Source organism: Parambassis ranga, unplaced genomic scaffold (genome assembly GCF_900634625.1).
Source record: "Parambassis ranga unplaced genomic scaffold, fParRan2.1 scaffold_21_arrow_ctg1, whole genome shotgun sequence".
Classification (NCBI taxonomy): domain Eukaryota; kingdom Metazoa; phylum Chordata; class Actinopteri; family Ambassidae; genus Parambassis; species Parambassis ranga.
The window spans coordinates 6,660,516-6,679,741 of record NW_021144767.1 but is presented as its reverse complement, the minus strand read 5'-3'; the positions used below and the strand labels follow the sequence as shown (position 1 = coordinate 6,679,741).

General features: G+C 42.3%; 1 long non-coding RNA gene across 1 annotated transcript; it reads left to right on the top strand.

Moving 5' to 3' along the window:
• Positions 1-2,304: 2,304 nt before the first annotated feature.
• On the top strand, positions 2,305-2,746 carry LOC114429842 (uncharacterized). Its single transcript, XR_003669960.1, has 3 exons — positions 2,305-2,342; positions 2,427-2,564; positions 2,686-2,746. It is a non-coding gene; the product is annotated as an uncharacterized LOC114429842 (long non-coding RNA).
• The last annotated feature ends 16,480 nt before the right edge of the window (positions 2,747-19,226 follow it).

Genomic DNA, 19,226 nt, shown 5'->3' with positions numbered 1-19,226 from the left:
CTAAAACAAGTGCCCCTTGTGAGGGTTGAAGTCACAATCTTCAGATTATGAGGCTGACTTGCTGCCTACTGCACTAACAGAAGGTTGCAGCCTCCTCATACCAAAATCAATCCCTCCTCCACATGAAGTCAAAAGTTATAAATTCGCCTCATTACATGAGCGGTTGTGTGTAATGACGCGGCTCACCAGCAGAGGGCGTGTGACGGAGCAACAAGCAGGAAACTACAGGGGAGAAGAGACACAAGCATCCACAGATCAGAACAGACACTCAGCTCTTCTCTCTGAGACCATGATGATACCGTCACATATCATCACTGCACATGTTTTTGGCTGCACGTCTGGAAATGAGAGGAGACAGAACATTATCATACATGTTGCATAAGTAAAGTCACATGACATGCACCACTGTAAATAAAGGAAACCACATATTCTCAGACTCTTAGAACACAGAGCTGAAGGATGGATGTAAGACAGCAGTTTGTTGCTCTCTGACTTTTCTTCCATGTTCAGTTCGTAGCTGCAACACAAGCACAGTCAGAGTGTAGTTATGATCAGCTGAGAGCGGGAGGCGGTCCTTGAACACACCATGAGAACCGCGGAGACTCAATCCAAGGCAGCTCCTCTGCAGGCTGAATGTTCCGCTCGTGTTTTCTGTGTGGATGAAAGAGTCCAGATGAGTGTGGGAGCAGCGCTGCAGGCCGACAGTGAAGGAGCTGCTAGCGGACTGTGTCTCTTCATGTTCAGCTCATGTGGAGCTCTGATGATCTCTGCACTTTGCTGCTGGAGAGAGTCCGCGCGCTGCGCAGCGGCTTCTCCCTCTTCTTCCTCTCAGAGATGAAGTCAGACTATCAGAGCTCCATCAGAAGCTGTTTTCCAGCTGAGCCGCATGTTGCTTCAGAGACTCAGAGGACAAAGCGACATCTGCTGACGTCACTTTGTCCCAGAGTCCGGCTGTTGCAGCAGCATCAGACCCTGATGATGGTGCAGACAGACTTCTATCAGAGCTGCTCGCTGCTTCTCTCGCTGAGCAGGTTGAATAAAGTCCATCACTGTTCTGTTTGTGTCACAGCTGTTATCATGTAAACAGACACAGACAGAGCAACAACAGGGAGGCTGCTGTAAAAATCAGCTTCATGTTTCCATTGTGAGGGCGCCCCCTGCTGGAGACGTGTCCTGGTTTAAAGGCGTGGCTTCTGTGGACTTACTTTCGTTTTTGAGCTCCTGTCAGACAGACTGCAGCAGAACCAGCAGCTCCACACACGAAGGTGGAAACTTCTGGAAGTCAGGACTGATTCAGCAGGTGAGTCTGTCGATATCTGATCAATCATCAGTGTGATCAGCTCATTGATCTTTGCTGCCTGTAACTGATGGATCTTTATTGTAGTAAGTCCCTGAAACGCGGAACCAACAACAAGCGTCTCTGTTGATCGTTCTCTCTGTAAAGTTCAGCAGCTTCATTTGCTCTGAAACTCAGATCGACTCGTTCAAAGCTTCAAGCGGAGAAAAGGTCGCTTTATTCTGACTTTATCAGATCAGTCTGTTTCCGGTTTGACGCGCCTGTGCTGCGCAACAGCCGCGCGCCACGTTACGTAATTTTGGTTGGTTTAAAGTTCATGGTGCGTTCAGGTGCATCTGGTTGAATTGAGTTCAGATGATTCTTATTACTAAAACTAAAACATTGATAAATGCATCAATTTGTCATGTTTTATTTTTCATGAATTCATATCGATGATTGAAACTCATCAGAAGAAACATTTTCTCTTCAAGGGTTCATAAATATGTGAATCTAATATTTGCCATGAGGAGAAGTGTGTCAGTCCTCAGAGCTCAGACAGTAGCTGCTCATGTGTTTGTCCTTTCTATAGAAAACAGTCCACAGACTGTTACAGAGGAAGGTCTCAGTGCTTCACTCAGTCTGTTCACACTGTGACAGAAACACACATGAACACATGTTCATTTATTCACATGTTCACACATGGAGAGAAGTGACAGAATTCTGAAGCAAACACTGAATGTGTGTGTGCACTGTTCCACTTACAGCATGTGACATCAATAATAACAGCATCAGAGATGTTGGTGTGTTTACAGACTCACCAAAATAAAAGCCTGAGAACCAAACCTGGTCTGAGGCTCTGATGCTAAGCTAACAGCATGATTAGCCTGTTAGCATCTACATGAAGGATCAATAACAACATGCTGACTGTGTGTTTCTGTGTCATGTTGCTGTGTTTGTGTGAAGGTGTGAGCTCTGCTATGAGTCAGTGTGAGGACAGAGAGGAGGGAGTCCCTCCCTCTAAAAGCCCTCTGTGTGGGGACCATGAGAGCCGGACCAAAGCTCAGAGGTAAGAGGACCGTCTCTGACTGTCCATGACTCTTCTCCATGTCAGAGCTCACACTCACATTATTCACACATCTGTGTGTTCAAGAACAAAGCAGCAGCACACTGCACACTCTGCTGGACCTGGACCTGGACCTGGACCTGCCAGCTGTGTGTCCATGAAGAGTGATCGGTCAAAGGATCATCCCATTGAGTTCAACGATGTTGATCCATCTGAGGGTCAAAGGTCAGAGTTAATGTCACAGCTGCAGTTTGTTTCCATCATTATTAAACATTTAAAGTGTAACATGATGTTCAGCATCATTTTTCCAGAAGAAGCTCAGAGTCAGTGTTTGTGATTCTATCAGGATCCAGGATGTGAGAGCAGACTCTGCTGGACCTGGACCCAGCTGTGTGTCCATGAAAAGTGATTGGTCGATGGGTAGGCCCATTTATTTCAAAGCTGATCAGCCATCTGATGATCAAAGGTAAGAATCACTCTGGAAGTGTCTCCATGTTGTGATGAGCTCTGCTGGACTCTTGGGGTTGTATGTGTCTGTTTGCTCTGCAGGTGGTTGATGGTTTGGAGCATCTGTAGCACAGAGTAATGCATATTTACAGTGCTGCTTCAAAGTGTATGAATCATTTAAAATCTTCTATATGTCTGCATAAACATGACTTAAACATCTGCCTCACTGTACTAGAAAGGCAGCCCACTGAAACAAAGTATGGAAAGACATTTCAGTAATAAAACATTTAACCCTTGTGCGTCATTGGGGACTTTTTTGTCCATTTGGGTAATTTTTGCCTCTTTACCTGGCCACCATTTTATCTGTGTTGGTGCATATGGCACAATTTTTTGTAACAAAGACTCTCTCTAGACACATTTTAGAATTCCAATTTAAATTTTTCAAATACATCACCAGAACATGGTGAAACAAATTTACTACCCTTTTGTGTCATTAGGGGACAAAAAAGTCCCCTTCCAAAAAACTGCTATAAAAACTTAACAGATTAATGTTTTTTTCTGCTTTTTTCTGCATAAATATGTTAAACAACTTCAGCCCTGCTCAAAACTACCAAACATTAAATCATTTTGAGGAATTTAACCCTTTAAATGCCAGTTTGATTACTTGATGTCACAGTAATTTTTTTATGAAGAAAACACAAAAAATGAGTTATTTTCCACAAAACAAAAGTTAGGTGGCTGAGGCATTATTTTTATATCTGTCATGGATAGGTCAAAGATTAGCCAAAATATTGAGTTTGATGCATTATTAGTTTTTGTGTAGCAGCAGTTTAAAATGGTATTTTCCACTTAGGGCCCATTAACTCCTATTATAATACTACATTTTTTAATATCATAGCTATAACAACATATAACCATGCATTTCTTGATGTAAGGGTTTCATTTTTGAAAAAAATAGTTAAATTTGACATTTTCTACTGTTCACCACTAAAATCAGCCATTAACCCATTATATTCCTATGCATAAAATCCTTGTGTTTTGTGGATGTGTTTTGGATTGTGTTCAGTAGGCTGTTTTAAGTGTGTGTGCATGTGTTTGTACACGTGTGTATGTGTCCATGTGTGTGCATAAGTGTGTGTGTGTGTGGTGTGTGTGTGTGTGTGTGTGTGTGTGTGTGTGTGTGTATATGCATGCATCTGTGTGCTGTTTCATGTGTCTTTGCAGTAGTCATTGTTGGTGTTAAAACTTATGTATGTAATGTCTGATGAAGTTACTTCAGTATACCATCCACAGACACTCTTTCAAGTAAACAAAAACATGCCCCCTTCCATTTTTGAAAAAAATAGTTAAATTTGACATTTTCTACTGTTCAGCACTAAAATCAGCCATGAACCCATTATATTCCTATGCATGAAATCCTTGTGATTTCATCATTTTTTGTGGTTGTGTTATTGCGCTTAGTAGGCTGTTTTAAGTGTGTGTGCGTGCATGTGTGCATGCATGTGCATGTGTGTGTGGGTGTTTGCCGTTTCATGTGTTTTTGTAGTATGTATGTTGACCTTGTAAAGCTTGTAATGTCTGATGAAGTTTCTGCAGTACACTGTCACAAACAGCCACAAACGCACTCTTTGAAGTACACAAAAACATGCCCCCCCACCTCTTCCTACTGCACTTCAAGGAGGTCAATGTGGAGAAAACACAAACAGCAGTTAGCCAGCAGCACCTGGCTGCAGTCCTGGCGTCCAGACTCCTCTTTTTCTGGATGTTTCACTTCCCTGAATCTCTCTAGCAGTTACAGGCAGCATCATTTCATATTTCGATAAGGTTCATTTGGTCTTCACCTATTTATGAACTATGATAGAATTCATGTGACTTCTGAGGAAGACTGCAGGAAGTAGTCGAAACATGTCAAGGTAAAACACAAGAAACACTGGTCTGACTAAAAAGAATTCTATCATAGCATCATTTCATCCTGAGTACCATCTACAGCAGTAGCAGTATTATTTGTCTGACATGTTGTTGCCTTTTCTGCTCCCTCCCCACACAGTGGACCTGAGGAGATTCCCAACAAAGACACGGAGAGTTAGAGTTGTTTTCAGCATTAACCCATATTGTAATGAGGCCAGGTTAGCCCCTGTTAGCCTGCTAGCTTCAGCCTCGCCTAGCCAGTGCACAGCCACCTACTCCTATTCTTATTAGGGATGCATGATAACTGTTTTTTACAACCGATAACAATAACCGATAACTTCCTGCTTCTTGTAGCCGATACCGATAACAAACAACAATAGTTCCAATTCTTCAAATGAACCTTTATTGTTATTTCAAGTTAGTAAAACTCTGTTAACAATAAAATAAAGGGTTCTATAGAACCAAAAGCCTATGGCTGCTTTAATTCACAATAGACCAAGGATTTCCAGTTACTTTTCAGTTACTTCTCTGAAATCAAAATGAAATGTGTCAAATCAGTGTCAACGTTAACCCAGTCATATTAACAAGTGCATGATATAATACAAAAATAAAGCTTTCAGACATAAATGTAATGCACTAAAATCAAACATGTAATTGATAAATTTCGGTTTCTTTTATCATCAATCACATGTGCAGCAGCAGAAAACAAGCGCTCGTTGTCAACGCCAGTGCAAGGGGCAGAGAGGTATTTACGTGCAAGATGGGCAGGGGTTGGAAAACGGGACTTGTTGCTTCTCCAGTCTGGGCCCAGCGTTCTTGTCTCTAGTCAGCTGTTCACACGGATCGACTAGTGTCCATTGGTTTGCGCTCAGAGTTGCAGGTAGCTGATAATCTACTCCATAGACTGAGAGCGCTCGCTTTTGGTGCTCCTCAGCATGTAAAATGTGCTGTTCCATCGCGTGGATATGTCTGGCTGCAGCCGTGCTGTTTTCACTCCTAGTCGTGTCTGCAACTCCGCCAGACGGGAGGTAGCGACTTGGGAGAGGTTTTTTCGCCCAATTGACACACACTCAGATATAATCCTTTGGCTCAGCAAAGCCTCGTTTACAGCCAGCTGTAAACTTCCGCAGAACAACAATTTGCGCAAATTGCAAATGCATCGTCTCTGTCTGAAACAGTGAAAAAGTCAGTTTGTTACCAAACCGCTATAAAAACAAAGAAGAAGAAGAGGGCCGAGGTTAGGAGGGCAACAGCCAATGGCAACAGCCCTTTTCTTCTTCTTCTTTGTTTTTATGGTGGTTGGCCATGCAACAGCAGCATGTATCGTGTACTGTAATATGCGAAATCCAAACCCTTTAGTATTACTATTTTTCGTTCTATTTTATCTGTGAAAATTTTAATTATCAGAGTTATCTGAATGACGTCATTTTTTTCAATATCGGACCGATAATTATAGGTGGCGATAGTTATTGTGCATCCCTAATTCTTATCAGCAAGAATAAAACACATGTGATGGACCATCAGGACACAGTGGAGCATTATATGAACAGGGAAACACTGATGTAGCAGATGAGGCAGCGCATAATTATAAACACATCCACAAGGTTTGTTGTGAATTCAGCAGTTTTATAAGCAAATAAAAATAAAGACATGCATTTTTGTAAGTTAGTATTTTTAGTGTTTCAGTATTATCTGCATTAAGCAGTTTGGTTCATTTTTCTATGGGATTTGCCAGTTTTTTGTCCCTGTAAATGAGAGAAGGCCTCAGATATGGAGGCTGTTAGTGTAGTAGCACCAGTATGTTTGACAAAACTGTTTCACTTGGAATTAGTTTCTGTTTGTCACCGAGTTTTTGTTGAATCTGTCTCTGAAACAGTCATTAAGTGGCCTATGCCACTGGATTCAACTGAACTCTTAAAGCTGTGCTGGCAGCCATTAAAGCAGAATATGTGAAGAAGAACAAATTACACATTTCAGTCAGTCAGGTTTCAGTTTCTTTCATCTGAAATAAAGGCCTTCAATGTATTTGCCTGGGACTACTTTTATTCATGGTAACAGAGCTAGCTGTGCCCCAGGTAAACATTTCCTGCATTGAAAACTGACAATAGATATTACTGAAACATATGAACATGTGGACATAGGGGAAGCTAATAAGACACAAGCTAGACATCAGCTCAGACCTTTGACTTGGAGCAAATGTGAACAGCTGGACCTCAGGGACTTTAATTGAACCCCCTGGTCTAAATCAATGTGAACATATGATGACAGTGGAAGTGGAATGGAACTCTTAAAGCTGTGCTTCAGTCATTAAAGCAGCAGCAACAGGTTCAACATGAGCTGGATGTGTGGAGTTGGGATAGTTTTCAGTTTTAATACAACAATGCTTGTTTGTCACCAGTCTGTTGGCTGTTGTGTATCTGTTTAAAGTGAAAACACATCAAAACACTTAGTGAAGTGATTGTGTTGTTAAATGCTGATGTTTCTGTCACAGACTGCAGCAACCCAGTGTTCAGACTCCTGCTCAGGACGCCATATTTATGGTGAGTACAAACAGCTTCTAACTACAACACAACAGTCCTGGTGCTCTACAGAGACCCAGAGCCTGACCCCTGAGCAAGCATTCACAGAGACAGAACTGTGGTAGTAATACTTATAACTACAGCAGCTGTGCATACACAACACTTCATATCTAATGTTGTAGATTCAAGTAATACATGTATGAACATCAGCTGTAATATCATGAAACACTAAACTGTTATTCTGCTCCTCAAAGTCTGAGAGTTTATACTCTGTTGTTCTGTTCCAGCTGCTGGAGGAGAACATTGTCAGATTTGTGAAGGACGAGCTGAAGAAGATCCAGAAGCTCCTGAGTCCAGATTACCCAGAATGCTCAGAGAGTCAGAGGGAGGATGAGGAGGATGAAGAGCAGAGGAGCAGCAGAGAGTCATTAGTGCAGATCACAGTGCACTTCCTGAGGAGGATGAAGCAGGAGGAGCTGGCTGAGCGTCTGCAGAGCAGTAAGAGGATTTGAAGAGCTTTAACATGATGGAAAGAGGAAATGAAGTTTACATTTACACACTCTGCTGTTAATATGATGCAGACATCTGTGAATTCTTCTGACTGAAAACACAAACTGTTTGTCTACAACTGATGAACAGATTTCATGGAGACAGAAAATATTTATTTGACACATTTATTGTAGCGTTCACTTATTAATGACATTTATTGTTTGTTCAGGAACTCCTGCTGCAGAGTGTGGACGTAAACTCAAGTCTAACCTGAGGAAGAAGTTCCAGTGTGTGTTTGAGGGGATCGCTAAAGCAGGAGAGCCGACCCTTCTGAACCAGATCTACACAGAGCTCTACATCACAGAGGGAGGGACTGCAGGGGTCAATGAGGAACATGAGGTCAGACAGATTGAAGCAGCATCCAGGAAAGCACACAGACCAGAAACAAGCATCAGACCAGAAGGCATCTTTAAAGGCTCACCTGGAAGACAGGAACCAATCAGAACAGTGATGACAAAGGGAGTGGCTGGCATCGGGAAAACAGTCCTAACACAGAAGTTCACTCTGGACTGGGCTGAAGACAAAGCCAACCAGGACATCCAGTTCACATTTCCATTCACTTTCAGAGAGCTGAATGTGCTGAGAGAGAGAAAGTTCAGCTTGGTGGAACTTGTTCATCACTTCTTCACTGAAAGCAAAGAAGCAGGAATCTGCAGCTTTCAGCACCTCCAGGTGGTCTTCATCTTTGACGGTCTGGATGAGTGTCGACTTCCTCTGGACTTCCACAACAATGAGATCCTGACTGATGTCACAGAGTCCACCTCAGTGGATGTGCTGCTGACAAACCTCATCAGGGGGAAGCTGCTTCCCTCTGCTCGCCTCTGGATCACCACACGACCTGCAGCAGCCAATCAGATCCCTCCTGACTGTGTGGACGTGGTGACAGAGGTCAGAGGGTTCACCGACCCACAGAAGGAGGAGTACTTCAGGAAGAGGTTCAGAGAGGAGGAGCAGGCCAGCAGGATCATCTCCCACATCAAGACATCACGAAGCCTCCACATCATGTGCCACATCCCAGTCTTCTGCTGGATCACTGCTACAGTTCTGGAGGACATGTTGGAAACCAGAGAGGGAGGAGAGCTGCCCAAGACCCTGACTGAGATGTACATCCACTTCCTGGTGGTTCAGACCAAATTGAAGGGGGTCAAATATGATGGAGGAGCTGAAACAGATCCACAGTGGAACAAAAACAACAGGGAGATGATCCAGTCTCTGGGAAAACTGGCTTTTGACCAGCTGCAGAAAAGAAACCTGATCTTCTATGAGTCAGACCTGACAGAGTGTGGCATCGATATCAGAGCAGCCTCAGTGTACTCAGGAGTGTTCACACAGGTCTTTAAAGAGGAGAGAGGCCTGTACCAGGACAAGGTGTTCTGCTTCATCCATCTGAGCGTTCAGGAGTTTCTGGCTGCTTTCCACCTCATACGCTGTTTCATTGATGGGGACGATGAAGAGCTGGTGAACTTCCTGGGAGAGAAAAGTTGGTCATCTCTGGATGACATCCTGGACAGAGTCATGGAGAAATCTCTGAACAGTGAAACTGGCCACCTGGACCTGATGGTTCGCTTCCTTCATGGTCTCTCCCTGCAGTCAAACCAGAGACTTTTAAAAGACCTGCTGGGTCAGACAGAGATCAGTTCAGAGGCCATCCAGAGAGCCATCAACAACCTGAAACAGAGACGCACTCATACAGTGTCCCCTGACAGAAGCATCAACATCTTCCACTGTCTGATGGAGATGAACGACCTCTCAGTGCATCAGGAGATCCAAGAGTTCCTGCAGTCAGAGAACAGATCAGAGCAGAAACTCTCTGAGATCCACTGCTCAGCTCTGGCCTACATGCTGCAGATGTCAGAGGAGGTTCTTGATGAGCTAGACCTGATGAAGTACAACACAACAACAGAAGGACGATTGAGACTGCTTCCAGCTGTGAGGAACTGCAGAAAGTTCAGGTGAGTCCAGATGTGACCAATCAGTGTAGATTACTGGTTTAGTTCTTAGACACATTCACACTGTGTGTTTCTCTCTAACAGAGCTCCTTGTGTTCATTGACACATCACATCAGCTGTGTTTTTGTCTCAGATGTTCTTCTACTGTGAAAACATTGTTTTTTATGTTTCTGTTTGAAGCTGTTAAATGAATGGACAATAAATGTGTCTTTATTTGTAGTTAAAACAGCTGCATGTGGCCAAAGAGCTGCACAAACTACATAGATGCAAAAACTGCAGCACAACATCATGGTATGCAAACATGCAGACACATACCATTACACAAACAGTTCAATCAGGATGTCATACAACAGAATAACTCTTTAAAGGTCTCTGCATGAAAGAGAAGAATTTATCTTTCAGCAATATCAGCTGGAAGAACCTACAACAGAGGAATAAAGTGAAATACACTGTCAAAATGAGACGATGAGAATGATCAGAACTATTGTTACATGTCAAACAGTCAGATCAAATGAGATCACTGCTACTACTTAACGTGTCCCTTTCATAATGTTCTGATATTTCTGTCATCACAGACTTTCTGACTGTGACCTCTCAGAGACTCACTGTGAAGTTGTGGCCTCAGCTCTGAAGTCCGACCCCTCCCATCTGACAGAGCTCGATATGAACCAGAACGACCTGGAGGATTCAGGACTGAAGCAGCTATGTGCTGGACTGGACAGTCCTCACTGCATACTGCAGGTTCTTAGGTCAGTTAATGTTATTATTAGGCTGAGGTCCAGTTTTTAAATCATCTGTCAGGACTGACAGACAGAAAAGGACCACAGACATGTGTATCTTCAGTCACTGTTGCTCTGATGACAAATCAGATCTACTCATATGTTCAAATGTTGCTCAGTAATTCAGTGAATAATTATTATTTTCTTCCCTCCCAGTAACAGTAAGCTGTATGTTTTAATGTTATCCCATATTATTAGATGATCAGTGGTATCAATGGCTCTATCAATGTCTTGTATTGTTTTATTAGGTTGTGTGGCTGTGGTTTGTCAGAGATCAGCTCTCTGGGATCAGCTCTGAAGGCTAACCCCTCCCAGCTGAGATATCTGGACCTCAGTGGGAACCACCTGCAGGATGTGGAGCAGCTACGTGGTTTTCTGGAGAGTTGTGGACTGCAGACTCTGAGGTCAGTCTCAATAGTTTTATGTGTTGTGATGTAAAGTTTGTGGTGGGGTGAGCTCTGAAGTCCCAAGACTGCAGATCCTCGGGTCAGGGTAAATCTGGGTGTTGATCCAGTCTTCACATTTCATTGGTTGATCGGTTGGATTTTGTTGCTTATGTTTTGAACTTATGATGCATTACTAACCCCACCCAACCCCAGATGTTGAATGTCTGTAGGGGTTTAGTTCTTGCTTTTTGAGTTTATGATTTTGTAACTCTACTCTTGTCAAGTTGTCTGATCAATGAGGGAGGTTTGGGTTTACTAAAGCTCTTTGAGATGCAGCATGGTTTTGTTTTCAGTTGTATATCAGCATGAGTTGCAGATATAACTAGTACAAATGAGTTCCAAAATAAAATTGTTGGAACTTTCTGGTGTAAAATATTTCCGACAAACATGTGTGAATATAGAAAACACTTCAACAACATGTAGCGCTCCCCTCTGTAGTCATATTGATGATGTTATGTGCGATCACAGACGGAGATCCAGAAGCAGGTACATTTACTCACTTTAATAGAGAAAACAAAAAACTACCACTGAGGAGAAAACTGAGATGAGTCCAAAATATAACCAAAAACAACCACAAGGGCGAACTACGAGGTAACTTGAAGGAGGAACGAAAAACAACCACGAGGGTGAAGCACAACTCAGGTCCAGGGCGAGAAACAACCGGGTGGCGTGGCTGGAGGCCTAGGCAAAAAACAAGGTAAGTCACTGGTCACTTAGAACGGACAGAAAGGTGGCTGGTTGCTTAGTACGAAAATAGCAGTGAAGAACTGGCGCCGAGGAGAAGGGAGGCGGTGCTTAAGTAGCCGGCGGAATGACGGGAAACGGAACCCAGGTCCACCCAGCTGGACCATCGCGCCTGGAAAGAACAAAAACAAGGAAACGAGCAAGAAATGAAAAACACAGGAAGTGCCAGAGGAGCAACTCTCACCACATTACAGATGAGGGCAGGCTTTTAGGTTCTTTTAAAGTATTTATCCAATGTTTCTTAACCCTGATTAACTCAGTTTTAATTATTATCTTGGATGTCCCTTTAATACACACAAGTGCAGTGTTTAACCCATCAATCAAATGGCCATCTTTAAATTATATTTTTAATGAAGATCTTAACTACGTCTGCATATGTCTCTGCAATTGAATCACTGCCCTTTCTCAGGTGAGTAATAAGTAACACAACACAAGGTTTTAGAAAAATAATTCTCAGTTATTTAAGAAAAGGTTAATGCTGGTGAACTAAGACATGAAAATAAAATTAGAATATTGTTTTGGAGCCTTAAACATAAAATGTCACTTTTTTAAAGAAAAACACTCCAGCTGTTTGGAGGCAAAAACACAATATAACCTTTTTTCTTAACCCTCTAATGAATTCAGAAACTCAGTTTACCAACCTCAAGGTCACTTAAACAAAAGTTGTGGCCCCCACACCTTAATACACTCTATAAAGCAGCAACTTAAATGATTACAGACTGACATATACCGCAGCAGGCCTGATGCGGTGCTTGTGTTCTTGGACGCTGAGCTCCTCAAACAGTCGACTGAGTGAGTCCAACTAGAGCTAGAAAAAGTCCCTTCACTTGTCATCAACTGACTTGAATCTATTCTTCCAGGTGGCTAACAGCTAGCTTTAGCATTAGCACCAAACATAAACCGTCTGAACTTCGTGCTGAAAGTCTTCCCGCCTCTCAGTATGCTGCTAGACTTCTTCTCACAGATTGTCCTGTCAACAACCTTAAGACACAAGTTACACACCGTTTTGTGCACTGCTAACTTAGAAATGAAGACAGAAAATCTCTGTGTTACACATGTTTCTCCGACACACCTCTCCTAGTCTGTGTCACACTGTGCTCACGGTCCTGTCACTTGTTATTAACCCCATCTATGCTGGTGGGACATCTTTCAGCAACATTCTTTAACATAACACAACAAACATGTAACACTTTTTACCCTTTTAAATCACATTTTAAATGCTTACACATTTAAACTTGAACTGAAATGATCAACACTCATTAAAACATGTGGGGATTTTAAACTGGGTTACAAACAAAACACATTTAGGAATGAAACCTTCTAGATGTAGGCTTCACTCAAGAGATTAAATAATGATGGATTGTGCAAGTACATCTATAACATTAAACTGCAGCTCATTAAACAAGACGAAAATATGAATTGACACATTATGAACACAAAGTTAACTAGAAAGCATTTCCTGCAGAAAATGTGAGTTTGGTTGCTGCAGCTGAAGCATTGCTCTGAATGATGTGAAGGATTGCTCTGAATTGCTGGAGAATCTGCAGTCTGAATTTAAGTTGCTGAAACACTTTGAATAGATGAAGCTGTTTTATTGTGAAAAGTAGAAAACCTTTGAACATTAGGAAGTTATGAAACAGAAACTGCTGAAGATGAACAATATGAAGTCACTGACCTTAAAGAATAGCCTGGAAATACACCATAAAGGTCTGAGGCTGGAATCATATCTAAAGCTAATAAGGACAGGCTGTATGGTTTTAATGTGGAAAAGTATCAGAGTTACCTCCCCCAGAACATTTTGGATGAAGTAGAAGCCATTTCCTGCATTCTGGTGGATTTCAACAGCTATTATACTGACAGAAGTAAAGGGTTAACTCAACAACTATTACTGAGAGATTCAATAACTCCTTATTATTTTAAGCCATGATGACAAATATAAAACCAACTGAAAATGAAACAGTTCTGTCAGCCTCATGGTGGCACTACACTAACAGGTTATTAGAACAAAATGTTTACATCTGTTACTGTCTACCTCTGTGCCACCATGACTTTAACCACAAAAACCACATTTCTGTTTCACTGTATTCCCAATGAGGCCATCAGCTGCACTGTCAGGTTTTAGAGACTTCACAGAACAGATCAGATTAAACAGATTAGAAACAGATTACCCAAAGCCTCCAAAAAAAGCTGCACAACAGGTACTTAGTTCAGATGAATCTGTGCTGATGTGTCTGCTTGTGTTGATCAGCACACAATCAGTTCACATGAAGTGACTGAAACACAGAGGGAGGATCAATATAGAAGGAAACCCGCTCCCTGTCTCTCACTCCTGGCCTGCCCTATATGCCATAACGTCTGCTGCACGGTGTGCTTGCAGCTGAATCTCAGACCTCACCTGGCAACAATACATTTTTTTCTGATTGGCTGATTCCTGTTCTCTGCCATAGAAATGACAGATGATTAATAATAAAAAATGTACAAACATAATTCACAAATTATAACCACTGACATTACTAAGCTTAGACAATAGTGTCCTTTCATGTTGTAGAATTGTTTTTTTCATTGCACTGCTCTACTTCTTACAATTATTCAGTATTGTTAAATGTACACATTTCATTTCTTTCAGGCTGAGCAGCTGTAACCTCTCAGAGAGAAGCTGTGAAGCTCTGTCCTCAGTCCTCAGCTCCCAGTCCTCTAGTCTGAGAGAGCTGGATCTGGATAATAACGACCTGCAGGATTCAGGAGTGAAGCTTCTTTGTGCTGGACTGGAGAGTGCTGACTGTGGTCTGGAATCACTGAGGTCAGGATCTGGTTGTTGATCATTTAAATGCATACCTTAACATTATGTTTGAAGCTTTTCTACATGCAGTTCATGTGTTGACATGTGGAGGCTTTCAGATTGACACTAATGTGCACTGAATTCTACACAAGTAAAAAGATCTTTAGTGTCATTATTCACAACAAATTTCCATTCATTCATCAATAACAACTAATTTGCATTTCTTTCAGTCTGAGCAGCTGTCTCATGGATAGGGGGTCCAGACTGCAGACTGGAGACTCTCAGGTCAGGATCCAGCTTTTGATCATCAGTTAAATTCTGCTTCATGTTCATGTTGAAGATCTGTTGGTTTTCCTTCTTTCTTCTTGAGTTCATGACATGTTTTGTTCCTCCAGTCTGTCAGGTTGTCTGATCCACGGGAGGGCTGTGCTTTCTCGGGGCCTCGGCTCTGACCTCCACCCCTCCTATCAGAGAGAGCTGGACCTGAGCTACAATCATCCAGGAGACTCAGGGAGTGAAGCTGCTGTCTGCTTTACTCAACAGTCCAGATTGTAGTCTGAAGACTCTCAGGTACACAGAGACCACAGAGCATGAGTCTCCTCCTCAGTCTGTCAGTTTAGCTCATATATCCACAGCTGTTGATGGATGGACTGAAACTGCAGAGAATAATCACTGATCCCTGATGTTCATCTTCCTCCATCATTAAGTGTCCATCATGTTAACTTCACTTTTCTTTATACACGTTCTTCATGTCAAAATACAAACAGACTGATTTTCAGTCACACTTAGTGCAGATCAAATACAAAATGATGCCCTACTTATTAATGTCCTCAGCTGTAAGAACCACTGAATTATTTCCACAAACAAATGTTCCTGAAACAATCCATATGTGAAGCTTCAGAGGAGACAACAACACAATGGTAGAAGGAGGAGTTCCTTCAGTCAGAGACAGAGAGCAGGGAGACACTACAATATTATCACTGTAAAAACTACACACAGACATGAGTGAATGTATTTATTTGAAGTGTGTCAGAAACTCTTCCATCCATGACACATGTGAACCAGGCTTGTGTTTGCATATAGAGTGAAGGGAACAAACAGTCAGAGACAGTGTGGCTTGTTTGCTGCTTTGGATAAATGCACAATGCTGAGATCAAACCTACACTGTTGCTGCATGAAGAGGATTTACAGTAAGCACTGACAGAGAGCAATATTTCACAGAATGGAGGACATGAATAAACACAGAGCAGATCAGGAGAGACTCTTCTGGAGTCGACACAGATGAGTTTCAGTCTGTTTGTGTGTCTCTGACAAACTGAGGAACTCTGCTTCATGTTGATCAGCAGTTTGGACTCATGTTGGTTAGAAAATCATTCTGACTGTGTTTCTTCCTGCAGGGTGGAGCATGGTGGAGAGCAGTGGTTAAAAACCTGGGCTGAGGAAGTGTAAGTTTGACTCAGTCTTTCCTCATGTTGTTGTGCATGAGTCAGTGTTCTATCAGTCCATCAGAGCTGTTGTAGTGCAGCCTCGGCGGTTGGATTTCTTTGGTGTTTACTGGAGTTTATTACTCCCCAGCAGGAGTTTTAGGTTCCAGCTTTGTCATTGGTTTTCCTTTTTTCTCTTGTTAGGGAGCTTTAGTGTGTTGTAGTGTCTCTGTGTTTGTTTGGGCACTGCTCAGCTCTGAGTTCATGAACTGCAGCCTAACACTGAAACCAGCCTGTGTAGCTGCCGATCTGAGAGTGGGGACGAGTGGGGAGGTGCAGACATGCTGTGTGTGGGTTTCCCCTCAGCCTGGGACATAACAGAGACAACCAAAGCAGACAAAAGACAAAATCCAATAAGAGACCACAAAGGGTTGAAAAGGTCCAAACACAGGAAGAAACAGCTCCACAGTCCAAAAGCAGGCAGGACTCAGACACAAAGAATCTCATCCAAAGGGTCAGACTGGACTGATGGACTGAAGAGTGAAGACACTGAGACACTGAGCTGTGAGCAGCATTATTAGGGTTAGGGTTAGGGCGAGAAACGCCACTGTTTAAGAAAACGAGTTACCACCAAAATAAGTTTCACACGGGGTCTCTGTTTAAAGTTTGTAATCAATTAGTAACAAAACACGTTATCCGCCATGTTTCCCTGCACCGTTTCTTCCCTTTTTCCCCAATCTGCTACAAACACCCTGATTTTCAGCACAATGCAGCATTTCCATTCAACCAATCACGGGGCAGCTTTCCAACTGTCATGGCGGCGCCCTGTCAGTAGATAGAAAGTATGTCCAGTCGTCTTTTAAATGAGTGTTTTAGCTATGTGACATGAATAACTTTGACAGTATCCATGAGGCAGTCCTCGTTTCTTCCATGGGAAAAAAGCGGAAGCCTTCCATACAGAATCCCGAACTCAGCTGGAGGGAAATACCGGCCACTTCCTGTTCACATACTAAGAGAAAAACTTTGTCATGCGGATCAACTGACAGTCGGCGAAATAATATTATTAGAAATACATATAATACATAAATGAGTTTTGTGATGAAATGGATTTATAGCTTTTGGGTGGAAAAATATTTGATTGTTTAATAAATGTTTAAAATCAAAATATAGAATCACAGTGTTTGAACAGAGAGAAGGAGTATAAAGTGTGTAGTGAGGGGTTCACAGCCTTAAAGCATCTAGAATAACTGTAAAAAATAAAGCCATCACTTCACGGATTTCACCTTTTGCGGGTTATTTTGGAACGTACCCGCGATTAACGAGGGACCTCTGATGAGAAGGAAGAGACTGGCTCTCAGCTGCAGTAAAGGGGGCAGGTCTGGCTCCAACACAGGTTTCAATGTGCAAGATGTCTTGCCCTCACATTCTTCTTCCATTTCCACTTGTCCTGAACTTCGGCCTTCGCTGTCAACCTTCCTTTTCTTACTCACACTTGCCATTTTAGAAATGGGCAATAAAAAAACACAGATCACTGGCAAAACTGGGTGGTGAGAGTTTGACCATGTTTGCTGCCATCTTGTGGTGAAATGTTAAATATATATAAATAATAATCATTTTTAAACGTGTGATTTCATCCTGTGGACAACAGTACTGGTGGCATATTATGACATTATTGATTTTAGGACAGAGGCTTCGGCCCAGTGAACATATGAACTGGACTTTTGGTCTGTTCTACAGGAAGAAACCCTCAATGATAATGCACCAACAATCCCAACCAAAGAAAGGAACATAAGGACAGAAGAACCAAACAGGAAAGAAAATAGAAATAACTATTGTATATATAACCTAGAAAATTTCACAAGAAATTTTGAGTGGGCCAATGCGCGCTCACCCACACTCTGCTGCCGGTCCGCCCCATTATATACCACCAAACCTCATTCCTGATCACCGGCAGATGTGAAAGATGCCACTGATGACATTTCATGCTTTTACAGTGTTTCTGATTGGTTTTATATAAGTTTAATAGGCCCCAAGCTTCTCCATTCATTCTGAATGGAGGAATCCTAAAGATGTGGATGTGACTTTGGCTGCTATTTTATGAAGTTTGGTAAAAAGACATGAACATGAGGACTCAGTATGATAAAGTCCAACTCCTTATGAGCAGTTTGCAGTTGAAATGAATATTCTGTGTAGAGGCATGCCAGACTGATAGGCTTCCAAGTTAGCTGGGTTTTGTCATGGATCTCACCAGTTTCCCATTATTTCCTATGAGGGGGGTTAGGTCAGCTTAAAGTGGCTTGCCTGTCAAAACAAAAAGTGGCACAGACATGGGGACTCAATATGTCAGAGGTCTAATGTTTATCTACATTTTACATTTTGAATGAAGGTTCTGTGTGAAAGCATGCCCAAACGCCATGCCTTCAAAGTTTGACAGTGATTGATGCCTGTGGGGAGGGTCGATCGCAGTTTTTCTGGATTTTTTCAAACACTCGATTTATCCGATCGCTACCAAACCTCAGAGGGTAGTAGTCCTGACCGAGCCGGTCGATTTGATGTATAATTGTAGGGGTGGCTAGCGCTAGTTAGCTGTGTAATGAATTAGAGGCTTTTATTTTGAAAATCAGTGTGTGTCTGTGTAGTGTGTGTGTGTGTGGGTGGGGGGGTGGTTGGGGACACTCCCTAATGCATGTTAAAACATGTTTAAAGTGTTTTATTTTGAAAATCTACACGTCAGAATATCCTGTCATTGTGCAGGGTCTTTTATTTTGAAAATCCATGTTTGTGTGTCTGTGTGTTGGCAGGTGTGTATAGTGTGTGTCTGCATATTTCTGGGTGGCTTGTGTGTAGTTTACCAGGCCTAGTAAGGTGTGTAATGATTTGGAGGCTTTTATTTTGAAAATCAGTGTGTGTGTGTGTGTGTGTGAGTGTGTGTGTGTGTGTGTGTGTGTCTGTGAGTGTGTGTGTGTGTCTGAGTGTAGTTGTGTATGTTCCTGTATGGAGCTTTTGGATGATGCTCTTTATCCAATGATACAGTTGATGCTGCTGTTACGGTCACCATGGAAACGGCTCCCTCAGTTTTCGGCTTCCTGGTTTGTGACTTTTGCCTTTTTTTTCTCTCTCTCTCCCCATTCACCGTCTATGTTGTTCGCCCACTGGTTTTTTTGCGATTTACGTGAAAACCGTACGTCGGAACGGAAAGAAAAGTCACAGCACAGGTGTCCCGGTACAGCCGGACGTCCTGTAAAGTTTCAGGTCGCTCACATTAAAGCTGTGGGACTAGTTCTGCTGAAAATGTGTCCAGAAGAAGGAGAATAATACAGAAGCGGAATAAGTATTTACAATA